The 14,998-nt window shown below is 40.9% G+C and overlaps 1 protein-coding gene and 1 long non-coding RNA gene across 4 annotated transcripts in view; one reads left to right on the top strand and one right to left on the bottom strand.

Moving 5' to 3' along the window:
* The window catches only part of LOC137475925 (uncharacterized), a 56,289-nt gene extending 48,719 nt beyond the window's left edge, over positions 1-7,570 (bottom strand). Inside the window, exons 1-3 of the long non-coding RNA XR_011000134.1 lie at positions 6,547-7,570; positions 6,095-6,158; positions 4,567-4,637 (exon numbers count right to left, since the gene is read on the bottom strand). This is a non-coding gene — a long non-coding RNA (uncharacterized lncRNA). The remainder of the gene's footprint in view (positions 1-4,566; positions 4,638-6,094; positions 6,159-6,546) is intronic.
* PAMR1 (peptidase domain containing associated with muscle regeneration 1) overlaps positions 1-14,998 on the top strand; it is a 55,190-nt gene that overhangs the window by 27,571 nt on the left and 12,621 nt on the right. The window lies entirely within an intron of this gene.

The following is a 14,998-nucleotide window of genomic DNA, read 5'->3' on the forward strand; positions in this document are numbered from 1 at the left end:
AAAAAAAAAAGGAAAGATTCCTGTCTGATTCAGAACCAACCAAAATTTCAAATAATTACATTTCCAGCAAACCTCAGCCCTACTTTTGGCAGGCTCTGCAGAACAGGCAAAGCAAGGAATGAAGCTCATATTCTTTTACTGACTTTCTTTTGTAATTCCAGTGTAGAAGCTTCACCCATACAACCCACAGAGCAAACAACAGGGGAGATAGTAGAAAAACAATGGGATGGGATTTCTGTCACTGTAAGCAATGAAAGGTACAGGTGCTAACAGGATGAAAGAGAGGAGACACTTAAACATATATACAGTAAGATTTTTAACCTGATGGGAATCTTTTAGTTTGATTTGCTTGAAAGAACAATTTCGGTGGATAAAATTCTGTTGCATTATGATGTTTGTGGCTGTATGTTTGCCTTTTGCTCATGCTAGGCATAATATTGTTTTTCAGCACCTATATTACTGCCTTCTATGTGAACAGCAAACTTCACAGTTGGAAAACATAATGGAAAATATTTTTTCTCTCTGGCTTCAAGTAATTTTTTTCCTTAAGATATTTCCTTCAGTTTTGCCAAAATGCGTCCTAAGTATTTTCCAATGTATGGGGAGAAAAGTCAGAAAATTAAAGTTTGATTTGGTTTTTTACGAACAAAAGGAAGAACTGGGAAAAATATGGCCGTAATTCTTTAAAAGTTAATTGTAGTTTCCTGAACAGCCCTTCAGTTTAAATGTTAAAGATTGTGTCTTCCTCAGAATCTTTCTTTCTGATAGATCGTTCAGCAAGTGCTGTCTTGTGAGGTAGAGCCCAGGGAAATAAATTTATTTCTGCAGAAAACTGTCATAAAATAGTCACTTTTGGAGTATTGAATATGACTTTGGACACTATAAGACTGACTTTTTTCAGTCTGGTTTTCCTGAAGTCAGGTGCAATCCCATTAAAGTTAATGGATGAAAAATAGGTATAAGAGAGAAGAAAATTAGAGCCCCTTAATGTTAAGTGCATGTAGAAGCTCTGAGGTGGTGCAACAGAAGGTACCCAGAGATATGTTAGGGTTTTAAAGAAATCCAAGGGACATAGTTCAGATGAAGAGAAACTGTGGGGTTATCTCATTGAGGAATAAGTTAAGGCCAAATTAAACAAATTTACCAGTGAGTACTTCATGACAGAATCAGAAATTTTTTTAGTCCCTTAAAATCCCAATGCAGGTCTATCTTTTTGGTGTTACCAAGTTTAATTTTAAAGATGTGGGAATCTCTATTGGAATTATGGAAATCACCTTAATGAGATAAACCACAGGGAACATATTGTTTCCTTCATTAAATTAAATTCCATCTATTTAGCAGGATGATCAACATTGGTCAAGCTGCTTTTCTGGGGTCATATTTAACCCTAATTGCTCTGTCACTTACAATTTGCAATATTAATAAAATAATCCAAGGTATAGGTTACTTACAGCTAGTAGTCTCTTTTATCTGCTACTATAGCAGCCAAGAAATTAACATTTTGTTTACAATTAGAAGGGCTAATATAGTGATTTAAAGGTTTCAACAGCATGGAGTGGAATGTAGGCATTTAGCTTTCTGACAGCTGCTAATATATTTCAGTCAATCCTGTTTCAGGGAAACAAATATTTTATATAAATATGTCTGATTTCACTCCCAAGACTGTTAAAAAAATGTATATAAAATTATAAAACAAATGCTAACCTTCTATCTTCTGACCCAAAACACAATAAAGACAAATCCTAAGAACAGCAAAAAATACCTTATTAAAGATAAATATGCTTTGCTATCATGATACAGTAGGTAGAGAAAACTAACTCCTGTTTTAAATACTTGGGCTTCTTTCTGACCTTAAAGTGAATTTGCAGTATACCTACATACCCTTCCCAGTGATCCCTTAGCCATGCTGACATGATTGAGAGCAAACTCAGGCTTTTCTCTTTGACCTTTGTATATTCTAATGCTGTCAGAGGCATTAGGAACCCACAGAATAAGATAATCTTGTTCTCCTAGCATACAAATACACTGGGACAAACCAGCAACTTCATCAAAAGATACAGGGGAAAAGTAAGAAACTGACTAATGCACAACCTGCCTGCTAAAAACCATCCACTCTAGTGTCAGAATGTCCATGACTCTCTGCAATGTGACTACTACTTGTTCAACTCAGACTAAGAAAGGTCTTTTCCAAAGTCTCCCTGTTGAGTTTGCCTGCTGAGGATGCAGCTGTAGAGACAGTATTGCTGGTACCCCATAGCAAATGCTCTTGCCCTCTGCTTGTCCTCCTCCTAGAACGGACTGTTCTGACTCAAGAGTCCTCCCAGGGCTTGCTGGCCCCAAAGTAAGAGACCTTGACCTCATCCTGCCCAGAAATTTCCTGTTACCTTTATTTCAAACAAAGCCAGGCGAACTGGAGTTCCTACGCAAATAAGAAGAGCTTTGCTGAATGGGGAATTCAGGGCTGAGAGCTGATTTCCATTTTTATTCTGTTTCTTGCTCCTGTCTGCCAAGTAGGAGAGGTTTGTTCTGCATTCTAATGAAGAGTCTAATCCAACTGACAAAACTGTATAAACTAACTCCTTGCTGTAGCCTTTGATGTTGCTAGGGCTGGCCTTACTTTGTGCCAACAGGCCTCTGAATATAGCTTTCAGACCTTTCCCCCCAGCTGATACAATCCCCTTCCATCATTTTTGGCCCCATATATCTGTGGCTTGGGCTGGTTCTTGGGGATGCCCTCATCCTATCAGAGCCTCCTTATATCTAAAATAGGGAGGAAGCATTAACATCCCACCAACCACACCTCACCCCCTGTTCTGCTGTGGGAGAAGGAGCTGAGCTGTCAGTGCTTGGCATAAGCTAGACAGAATTTGAAACCCAGCAGAGCTTAGGATGAGGCACTGGGGAAACGTTCTGGGCATTGAACCTAGTGTTCTTACCTAACCTTGGATATGTAATGCAGAGTTTTCTAATAGCATGCTTGGAGAGTTTTTTTTTAAATTTTGTCAGAAAGATTCTCAGTAATAGATTTCAAGGAGTGCCATAATCACTGTGTAAGAGTATAATTACATTATATCAGTGTATAATCACTGTGCCATTTGCAGCTTACATGTGTTACACCTTACCTATACTGCATGATTACAATGGAGAATATCAGGTATAATTAAATAAATGCCCCTGAGTCCTTTCTTGCAACATTGTCCTGGAAAACAGTCCTATTCCATCTAGGGAAAATGTTCCAAATAGAAATATGACTCTTAATTTGCTGGCTCCTGGGACTGCCATTGTGTCTAGTTTTGGTTTTGTTTTTGGTTTTGAGTTTGGTTGTTTTTTTTGTTGTTGTTTTTTGGGGTTTTTGGTGCTTTTTTTTTTGGTTGTTTGTTGGGCTTTGCTTGAATTTTCCAGTGGAAAATAGCATGTTACAGGTTTTTTTAAAGGGACAGAGTTCTTCTTTGCTTGTGTCAAGGTCACATTTTTAGGGTGGCTATGTCAAAGATATAAGACATTTACATTTCCACTCCTCCATGACATTTCCACTGTCCTTCCTATTGGCACATGGGTATGAGATGGGAAATAAAAACCCTGCTCTTGCTGTTGAAGGACATATATACCTGGAGCTGCTAAGGAGTAGAGGCGAGTGGCTTTTTCTCACTGTTGCAATCCAAGGGCTCACCTGCCTTGAGACCCACACAAAAACCTTTCACTCAGTGGGGCAGTTCCTGGGTTTTGAAGATCCAATAGGGACTACAAGCTGAAGCTTAACACAGCACCACCCTTTAGCCTGTCATGCAGCACACACTCTGTAGTGTGATCACAGAATGGTCTCAGAGGTGGCTGTTTTCCAGAACTTTCCTGGAACTGCCTCTGAGAGGCAACATAATATAGAGAGGTTTTTAGTAAGTCACTTCAGGGTTCAGTTCTGGTAGCATAATGCCCTCTCTTGTTTTACTGAGCTGATCAGAAGGACATTGTGATGCTGTGTAGATGTTTGCTAGGATGTTAGCAAACATACAACCGGCCTCACAACATACCCAGTGCCCCACAGTACACTCCTTTCCAGGAAAATCATGTGTTTACAAGGCAATCTGTAGTGGTTAGTGCCTAGTGCAGGAATTTGAAGGGCTTGGGTTGAGATGGAGGTAGATTTCTGCTCCCAGTTTTCACTTTAGTACATTTCCTGGAGATTTCTCCCTTGGTTAGAAGGATGTTGGAAAAGCTCACAGAGAAACTGCCAAACCACCAAACACTATGTGTGGTGCTTAACAGAACCTTACATCAGTTCTGGGTTATCTTAATTCACTGAGCAATAAACTAAAGCTGTGCAGCTTGTGTTACACAAACAACCAAGATGACTCATAGAAGGCCAGAAACACCTAAGAGAAAAATGATGTTGATGGCTGAGGATGGATATTGCTACAAATATCTGAAGCAGCCACTAAACAACAGCTGCTGTAAATCAACCTGCAAAAACCTGGTCCCTAGGACTGGCCTTTCCCTTGATTCCATCAGTAAGAATGTTGGATTGGTAAGTCATGCACTCTCTGGGAGGAAGGTGCTCATACCACTTACCAGTGTTTGATCTCATAATACTTTTATAGTGTCTTGAAACTCCAGTTGAGTAAGTGTCACTGACAGCAAGGCTGAAAGAGACAGAACATCTGCTTTACTGACAACTCCTCTTGTCGCTTTGTTATTTCCTCTGTGTCAATTAACTAGACAATTCTTTTAGTTTTTCAGAAAGTGAAACATACCTGGTAAAACCCCATGGTATTCTACCCAGAGCATAGCCCCAGGCATAGTCAACACCCAAATAAACAAGAAAATGTCTCTTTGTAAATGTAATCCATCCAAGGATAGGCCTGCCATAGGAAAAGGAGTGTATTTCTAAACTACATTAAATATATTCATAGCAATCTCTACTTGCCCACACCAAAACAATACTGAACTTTTTCCTCAGCCTGTTAAGACATCTTAGAGATAAAACCATCCATAGGATTCTCCCTGGTATGACTGGCATGTGGAACAATGAATCAGTGTCAGGAGGACAAGCTGGACCAAGCTATATCTCAGGTATTTTTGCCACACTGGATGGGACAAAGATACTTTTGCTGTCATTTCACCACTGAATCACTTGGGAGGCTGAGTCTTTCTGAAAAGCCTCCTCTAATGCATGGCATAAACCAGTTCTTCAGCACAGGATGACTGCCTGCATCCCAAAAACTAGTCTGCATTACTGGCACACTTCAAGCTCCCACCTTTTGCAAAGGTCACAGAGTAGGGGGGCTGGAATACAGTTGTTAAGTTGCTGATGGAGATGCTTTCTGCCTCTGAGCTGAGTGTGAGGAGATGTAACTTTTGGGTTTTCTGGAGTTATAAGAACTGAGAGAAGGGCCCAGAGTAGATTATAGATTTGGGGTCTCTGCCTGCATCAACCATTCATCATTGTTGGTCAGCTAGCCTCCTTCACCTACTTCCCCATTACTGGAGCCCTAGAAAAGCAAAATACACAGCTTTTAAAAATACTCTAATAGTTTAGAAAAAAACATTGATCTTCTGAACCAATGAGTGAATACTACACCTCTTTTTAGAATTCCACAAATCATCTCAGAAAAAAAGGACTTAAACCTCTATCTCAAATTCCCAAAGCTGCTATTTTACATTAAACTATTCTCTGATTTCTACACTTAAACTGCTTGAATGACTCTGTCAGATAACCCTCGCACAAGTTCAAAAACAACAAATAAAGTTACTAACAGCCCCCAGTAAAACCATCCCCACCTTGCAAGAATAAAACATGGCTCCAGCCCTAAAATCAGATTGAACAGAAAGCATATCTCACTATCAACAGCAGCCACCCCAAACTATCAGCATTCAGTAAACTCCCCCAAAAACTATCTCCATGAACTAAAACAAGTCCCACACCATAACAACCAATCCCCCCAAGTGTCTGAAAAGGATCTGCCACTAAAGACAAAGTATAAACATAATCCACTGACATTCCACCCAAATAAACCATAAACAGCACCAAAGACATAAAGGAGACCCCCAAACTCAACAACCACCCACACCCTGCAATAGATGCCAACACCAAACCTACCTCTCCAGAATACAGTGATGGGGTAGATACAACTGCTAAAACACTCCCAAAACAAAGCACAGCCCTAAGAAAAGTACAAAATAGGTCATAATTGATCCTGCTTGGCCTCTCTTCAGTGTCTATGGCCTGAAAACACATTGTCGGAAGCTTCAATTGCAGGAACCCTCCCAAAATACAACTTTGCTTTTTCTTTCTTCCCCCTCCTGCCCTTCTGTTCAGTCCTCTCTGAAGACTGCTAATACACCGTTTGTACTTCTGGGGAGCAAGCATACAGACTGCAGCTCTTGCAGTGCTTTGGGTTAACCTTAAAATTACTGTGAAAGTTTGCTGAAATAATCAGCATTCTTCAATGCTTACAGTTTTGTTCTTTCCCTTCCCCTTCCCCCCAAGTTCATTAAAAGGCTTTGTTCTTCCTTGAGGATTATACATTCAAACATCTCTGAGGCAACTACCTCACACACTTCCCTTCATGGGAATCATTGCATTGTCTTCCATGCTGTTTGCTGGTGACACAAAACACTGCCAAGGCAGAATGGCCCCAGGAGGCAGGGATGATGACAAAATTGACCAGGCAGAATCCCACTTGTTCTTTCTTACGACTCCCACTTTCCTCTTTGGTTTCTTCAAGAGCTCAAAAACTGCATTTCACAGCCAATCAAATTGCCCTGCTACTTCCTTAGTACTCTTCTGCTTTTCAGTTCCCTTCATTTTCTTTTCCCTATACTCTCATCTCAATGCTTGGTAATTTCCATCTCTTTTTCTAAAATGGGCAATGCCAGGTCTTCCTTCCTATATGAAATTCAGCTCAGATCCCTGCAAAAGGCTGAATGAAATATTCTGTCATCTATGCCAAGGTGAATCTATATCATTATATATTGTTCTCTTGTTTCAGTTAACGTGCATTCAGAAACTTTTTTCTTAGCAATATGCATTTGTTTAGAGTGCCTTTTTCATCCAGTATTGCTCAGGCTTGTCCCTGTTTATTTGGAAAGATGACATCTCCACAATGAAACACCTCAGGATTATTTACTCTCTCATTTGTAATTTGATATAACAATGAGCATACCTGCTTCTTTCTTGCCCTATAATCTTCCCCCTGAGCAGACAGTGCTCTCCCCTGCAGTATGATATTGTAATTTTTTCCAAGGGAAACATTAGAGAATTTATGATAAATATTAGTTATTGCTACTGATAGAGAAAATGAATGTTGAGGATTGTTAGGATTTCATTCACTCCAGTATCCCATGCACAAACAGGTCCAGTTGTATAATTAAATAGGCCATCCAAGTACCGGAAAGGTTGTATCCAGAGACACAACCTTCTAAGGGCTAAGAACAATGCTGATAAAGATCAAGTGGCTAATTGTAAGCAACAGCCTCCAAATTGCCTCCGGATGAATAAATCACAGTGAGTGATCCAAGCATACTTTCTCATGGATACGGTCTCATTCACAGAGGCAGGGAGCTAGAAAACATCAGGGGCGAGTTCCAATTGGCTGGAAGGGAATGAAAAGATTTGGATTTCAGTAGGGATTACATCATAATTTTGTGTAATTATTCCTAGCTGGTGGAACTACTGCAAAAGCAAAGAGGCCCAAAGAACAGGACTGGAAACCTACTCTCTGGTTCTTGGAGCTGATTGGTTTGTCAGGACTGGCAAAATACAACAATGAGAGGTGATTTGAACCTCCAGGACTCTTTCATGGGGAATAAATCAAGGCCAAAGACATTTGTAATGAATAGCCTGTTCCAGCACTTCTGCATGAGCTGTGTCTGGAGCTGGGCATGGAGCTGGGAGGTTGTGTCCTGGGACATCATAAGAGGCACGAAGGAGGTTAGAGTGTTTCCTCTCTTTTGAAACACAAGTGACTGAGGGCAGACATAGTTTATCAAAAGTCCTCCCTTGCCAAAAATGTAAATGGAGGCTACTGTAATGCACGAGCACACTTTTGGGGAAAAATTGTTACTCCTTCAGGACTCATATTTGATACTGAAGGTGAAGTTCCTGAGGAATACTGGCTCTTTTAGCTATTGCAATCACCATGATAAGAGCATTTCTGTGGAGCTTAGCCTTGGCTAAGTGCTTGTGGTAACACAGAGGCTTGAGGTACCTCTGAGACCCCTGCCTAAAGCCTCACCCACTCATTGCTGAGTCTGTGGTGATTGGCCTGACCAAGTAGAGCAGAGCTCCTTTGATATGTGGCTGTAGCTGTTCAGACAACACTGCCATCACTGTGAACACCTTTTTACCACATTAGTTTCCATGCCCTTTCCTATACAGGATCTACTGTGGTGTTTCCAATAATTTGCTCTCTGCTATGAGAGTCTTGCTTAAAAAAAATTAGTTTTAAATCCAAACCTCAGCACTCTTGGCTTTCCTTGTTCACCCCCTTCTAATTTCTGGTTCTAAAAGTTGCAGCCACATTCTTTTTTCATCTAAAGTGCAGAGCTTGTCAGCTCCAAAAAGTAAAAGTCTTGAGTGGAATCAAAGAATACAAGAGAGCATTCTAGTCATCACCAGCCCCCTCAGACACAGCCCGTGGAAACACACCACCCCCAGAAAGCATTTTCTTCAGAATCCTGACCAAGACCACCTGTCCTCCAAAGCTGTTCAGCTCCCAGCAGTCTGCTCCTGCTGTGGGGAAGAATGAAGATCACATTGCAAAGCTAATGCCATCAAGCCTCTCTGGCTCCCATTCACATCCAGCTCTTGCCAGAATCTGGAGCAGAACAGCTGGGCTCCATCGTGTGGATTCTTAGTCATCAGTGCTCTCCAGTGTAGGAGAGGTGGGATGTTCAGAGAGGTGGTGAAAGAATGTTAGTTTCTTTATGCTGGATCCTGCAGAGTTTGCTCCATTTATTCAGGAGATGTTGAGCTGAGGGTTGTTCTTGAGAACAGCATCAGAAGATGCCAGGTTCTTTCCTGAGTGTAAGTACCATCACTGTGAGTTGAGCTCCTTGTAGAAACAAAGCCTGTGCTGAAAAAATTGGAGGCTCAGAGAGAGTGTCAGCAGTGTCACAGAAAGGACATTCCCACAGTTTACACACTTTGTTCTGTGAGGCACTAGAGGACCTCACAAACCCTATGTTGATATCAGCAGACTTATGATATCCCCATGATCCCAGAATGCAGAGTATCTTGAAGGCAAGACAGGAGCCAGACAAGAACACTGGGACTCCTAAAGAATCAGTTTGGAGTCCTGGTTCCTGCCTTATTCTGTGTGTGACCGAATACAAGAAAGTCTCTAATGAGCAGAGAAGAGTGCACAGCCACACTGCCTCATGATGGCAGGATGGCCTGACACCTCCCAGTGTAGATTATTTTATCAAATCCATTGCCAAACTCATATGCTGGTTTGAAAGCCATGTGCACCGCTTATGAGAAGCAGTAGAAAAGCAGGTCTGAGCACTCTGAGCCATGGGCTCCAGGAATGCCTCATCTCATTCCCTCTTGGAGGAAACAGCCATTCTAAAAATATTTTGACAGCCAATGTCCTTATGCTTTTGGCTAAAGTTAGTCTCTGTGGGCTTCTGTGTTAGGCATTAACCATCTCTGGCTGCTCTGCCAACCTGCAAAAGGAGGATGTCTCTGGAGAACCATCTGAGTCCTCCTCCAGGGCAGTTCTTCTCTGCCAGCAAACCTCGTGAGAACCTGGGGTGTCCTCACCTTGTGGATGCATGCTGGGGTGAGAAGGGATAAGCACAGGAAAAAATGGTATCAGAGATTTGGACTGACATCAGAGACATGGACCGACAGAGCTCATGGGCCAAATAAGCTCTGTTATGAGTGAAGACTACAGATTTGTAAGTCTGAATTCAGAAGAGCTCTTTACACATGGGGCTTTGCAAAGGGAATCACAATACCCGGCACTAGCTGCTGAGCTGCTCATTGCTGGGTCCCTCCTTAACTCATATGCTTTGTGTTCAGACACTCTGATCTATCTGCTCCCATATGGCTCCATCACCTCTGGACAAAACCCTGCTGCTGAGAATAGTATGTCGATTACACAACGGTATAATAATTACTACCGATTTCTGCACAAAGTCAGGTCAGTTTAAGTGTAAACATAGTAAGAATGTCAGGAGATGTCAGGACTGTTCCTAGCTCTGCCAGTCACTCACTGCTTGCCTTCAGGTTAATCACTTAATGCTGTAGCTTCCCCAGTAGTAAAATGCAGATATGCTAATGTAATTAAAAATGTTGGAAAAACACATATTACTGTTATGTAATGATACCCAAGTAATCAGGCTTGCCCTCTAAACAAAACTTAAACCAAGGAAAAAAATTTGATCAAATCAGACTGACAGTCAAAATGGCAAACATGATGGGATTTACCACTATTGACTTTAGCAGGCTTGGCTGTAGGCAGCCTTTGCAAATATCAGTGAGCTGTATGAAGTGCATGTAGGTGGAGCTGGCTGGGAGTTTTCTCTTAGAATGGTTTCATAGCAGTTAATTTCAAAGACATTTGTATTTTCTGCTAAATTTATCCTTTAATTTTTGTTTTCTTAATCACAGAGAGGAAAAAAAAATCATTTCCACATACTCTGCATGTTGTGCTCCCTCCAACAACAGGATCCTGGAGCCACATTTCTGAGGCTTCTAGCTCCAGAGCACTTGTTGGCCACTGCTGTGAAACCATGAAAATCCAAATCTCAGATCCAAATCCTGATGCACAGGATCCCTGTGCAGGCGTTTTTCTGGCTCAGGGGCTGCTGTAACTTTTAGCAGCATTCAGAGTAATGACAGCACTCACTGGGGAACAGAATGTAATTTAGGCAGACAAAATGTCCTCTTTTTGAGGATAGTTATTTAAATTTTTTCAGTTTCAGTCTATCAGGCTTTCTCTGACAGTCATTAGACTGGTTTGGGTAGCATGGTGGCCCAGGGGTTCCAACATAAGTCCATAACTCTCTCTTTCTGCAGAAAGATGCTAGGATTCCTAACAGCAGAAGCTGCTCTTATTCCCCTGCTAGTTACCAAGTGCAGTTTCTGTGACCACTTTCAGTGTTTGGCCTCCTGAGCACACCAGCACAGCTTATGCAAAAGCAACATTACAGCCACCTAGAAGAGCTCTGCGGCCCCCAACATAAAAAGGATGTGGACGTGTTAGAACAAGTCCAGAGGAGGGCCGGGAAGAGGATCAGAGGGCTGGTGCACCTCTCCTATGAGAACAGGCAGAGAGAGCTGGGGTTGTTCAGCCTGGAGAAGAGAAGGCTGTGGAAAGATCTTTTAGCAGCTTTCCAGCACCTGGAGGGGGCTACAAGGGATCTGAAGAAAGACTTTTCACAAGGGCAAGTGATAGGACAAGGGAGAATGGCTTTAAGCAGAAGGAAGGTAGATTTAGGTTAGATATCAAGAAGGAATTCTTTACTGTGAAGGTGGTGAGGCACTGGCACAGATTGACCAGAGAAGCTGTGGATGCCCCATCCTTGGAAGTGTTCAAGGCCAGGCTGGATGGGGCTTTGAGCAATCTGGTCTAATGGCAGGTACCCTGCCCATGACAGGGAGGTTGGAGCTAGATGATCTTTTAAGATCACTTCCAACAACCCAAACCATACAATGATTCTATAAAAAATCTTCAGAGCTATGCTACATAGGCAAAATGTGCTATATACATTAGCATGGGTCAGCCTGAAAGCCAAACTCTGACTTGGGAATATGCAAGTAGCAATATTAAAAAATTTTGTACGCAAATTAAGAACAAAATTCCATGCACGCTCTTGCACCTAATTTCAGGGAGGGACAAAAAGGGAAATATAAACCTTTTATTAGTACCAGCAATGAGAAATGAGATTTATTTCAGTCATGCAATATATTATTGAAAGGTTGTGCAGAATATAGAGGTAATAAATGATATGTATGAAGGGGTATATATTATTTAACAAAGTGGGTGAGAGGAAGGCAGCAGAAAAAAATAGTGTTCATTTAATGAAGAGACTCTGGGACAAAAGCAAATGATAATTCCATCAGGCAGGATTTGAAGGATATTGGAGAGAGAAAAGCGTAGCTCAAGAGATCATCTAATTTATCTCACTGGTGATAAAATGAGCCCAAAGACTATTTCTAAATGGCAGATAATTCTGATCTAAGGAATGTCTCTTACATATAATTTAAAAGGGAGAGGAATTTGTACTGTTATTATTAATAATAGAATATTTTACTTAAAAAATCAGGAACTTACTGTTCCTCTAGTCAAGTTTTTCTCAGATTGAGGAAAGTTATCCATGAAATGTGAAGCCAATGTAATGTTTCATATGGGACAGAAATTTTTTTCTTTTTCCCAAGAGACCAAAGTAAGAGGCAAGAAGTAGAATAAGTTTTATCAGCAATGTATGAGTTTGTGATATAAACACTTGAGGCAGCTCTGGTTTTTTATTATCTAACAACTGAGCATTTCTGCCAGAGGAGCCTGTAACCATCCTCTCATATACCTTCCTACTTTGTTCTCTTATGAACTGTATCAAGCCAAAATTCACCTCAAACCCTAAAGTGGCAAAAGTTATATACATGGCTGTATAGATTAATTGTGGAACTTCCCAGGAACAATGCTGTGTAGCAAAATAAGAAAAAATTAAACAAAAATCTCTCTGCTCATGATGTGTTTGCTGGTGTTGCTCTGTTCCCTACATTTCTGTTCCATTTTTTAGCTGAAGTTTCAGTTTTCAAATGACAAGACTTATAAAATTTCTACTTACATCCTACTATGCCTTTCCAACATTTGTCAAGGACACTTTCATAAATTTCTTTTTGAGAAAGAATTATCCTGTTCCTAATTTTATCCTTCTTGAATATACTTCTTTGTCATCCTTTAAACATTTTAATGTATCCTTTCTCTTTTCACATTTTCAATCATTATAGTTTTTAACTTTTGCATGAGCAGGGTGGTCATTCTTAGCTCTTAATTACTTTCAGCATTATTTTTCCCTAGCATTAGTTTCACCTTTCTAGATATAAATTTACCAGGATCTTTGTAGATCTGATGACATCCTGGCAGGAAGAATGGGGTCAGCCTGACCCTCATGGAGTCTCTGCATTGCTCAAATGTTTTTTGACAGAACTTGAATGAATGTCTTTCATATTTGGCTGTCCATTACCACCTCATAGTAGAATTCTGTAGACAGCTAGTCCATTTTCTGGGTTCCTGGTGGGTTTGGTCCAAGAGGAAGATGCAGAGGTCAAGCACTTGACATATGCCCAACTTGCCCCAAAAGCAGGAAGCCAGAGTCACAGGGCAGTAGGAATGTTGTTTGTTTTTTTTTTTTTCATGGGGAGCAGAGCAGTCTAACTAGTGGCCTAGGAATGGTTCAAGCTCATGGAGTGCTCCTGGCCAGCCCAACATGTGCTTCCCAAGGAAGTGCTGTCCAAACAGCTCATAGCCCTGTCTGTGCTGTAGCAGTCAGGGTAGACCAGGCAGAGATACAGCTGGGATGGGGGTGGCTGGAGGTGAGTGAGAGCTGTGAGGGGCACCCAGCCCTCTCTGCTGGACCATGCACAGAAGGAGGACTAATATTCAGGAATACTCAGTAGATGGCAGGATAAGGTCCATCCTGCCTAAGCGAGGGAATCTCAAAGTCATATCAAATACCTTAGAAAGCTTAGAACCTGAAGAGAAGTGGGTCAGATCATATGGTTGGATTTTATGACTAATGTGTATCCAGAGGGCAGAGCTAGGTATGAATGACATTAACAAAATGTTCTTTTACTTTCTTTTTGACTTCTGATAAATGTCTGTTGGAGAGTTGGATTTAGTTATATGCCAGGAGAGAATGTTGAAAGACTTCAATAAAATATCTCAAACAAAGAAGGCTACCTGAAAATTCAATGGAACACACTGCTCATTCTGAAAGATGTAAGAACCAGTCAAATTCACTCTTGATGGGAAGCTATCCACAAAAAAAAAAAATAAGATAGACTTGGATGAAACACATAGAGGCTAGGATTCCCTTCATAATAACTCTTCAAAACTCCATTGCCTGAAGTGTTCATAAGTAAAGGGAAAAGGTGCAAAAGGGCTCTCTGAAGCACATTAGGTGAATGGGATAAAAGGCAAGTCAAGCTGAAGAAGAAAAAACCTATGGAGTTCAAACCAAAGCAGTAAAAGCAGGTACTGGAGTAACTCTATGAGACACTCAGACTAGATAATATCACTGAAAACAGAGAACTCAGCTGTGAGACTGAGATGCAGGGAACATCTCAAGATTAAAAACCATATTTAATTTGTAGAGTGAAAGAATGAGCTTACAAAATGATCCATAGTAAAAAAAAATAATGGAGCAGCTCTGTCTCCAGTGACAAATTCATCCCTGTGGTACAAGAGAACAGACAACCAGCAGCTAGAGGCATGGGTAACAAAATAGACACATCTATTAATAATGCTAAGGTGTTTTGCCATCAGAGAAACCCTACAGTGGCACTGTGACACAAGTGGGTATGAGCTAATGCTTGTAACATCCCTGTGATGAAAGGGGTGCTCTCATTTGTCACATACAGCATACGAAGCAACATACCTATGATCACATTTCTTTAGCTATGATTAGATCTCATGACCTTCTGCTTCCATGTCCTCTGCTCTAGGCCATAGTTCAGTATTAAATGAATCTGTGTATGAAATACTGAATTTGCTTCATAAATAAAACAGAATTGTTCCAGCTGGCTCCCAGGGTGGCAGAGAATCTAAAGAAAGTCTGATAACAAACAGATCAAAAGGATGAGAAACTAAATCTCTTCAGCACTTAGGGAGTGAACAAGAACAGATACTTGTAGTTAATAAGCAAGTGTAGCTTGGTGACATTTTTTTCCAGGATGGACCTAGAACACAAAAGCACCAAAATATTTGTTCTGCAGAGCTGAACTGGACCATAAGCAAAACAGAAAACCTGTAACTATGACAAAAAGTAGAAG

The sequence above is a fragment of the Anomalospiza imberbis genome, chromosome 6 (genome assembly GCF_031753505.1).
Source record: "Anomalospiza imberbis isolate Cuckoo-Finch-1a 21T00152 chromosome 6, ASM3175350v1, whole genome shotgun sequence".
NCBI classification, from domain to species: Eukaryota; Metazoa; Chordata; class Aves; order Passeriformes; family Viduidae; genus Anomalospiza; species Anomalospiza imberbis.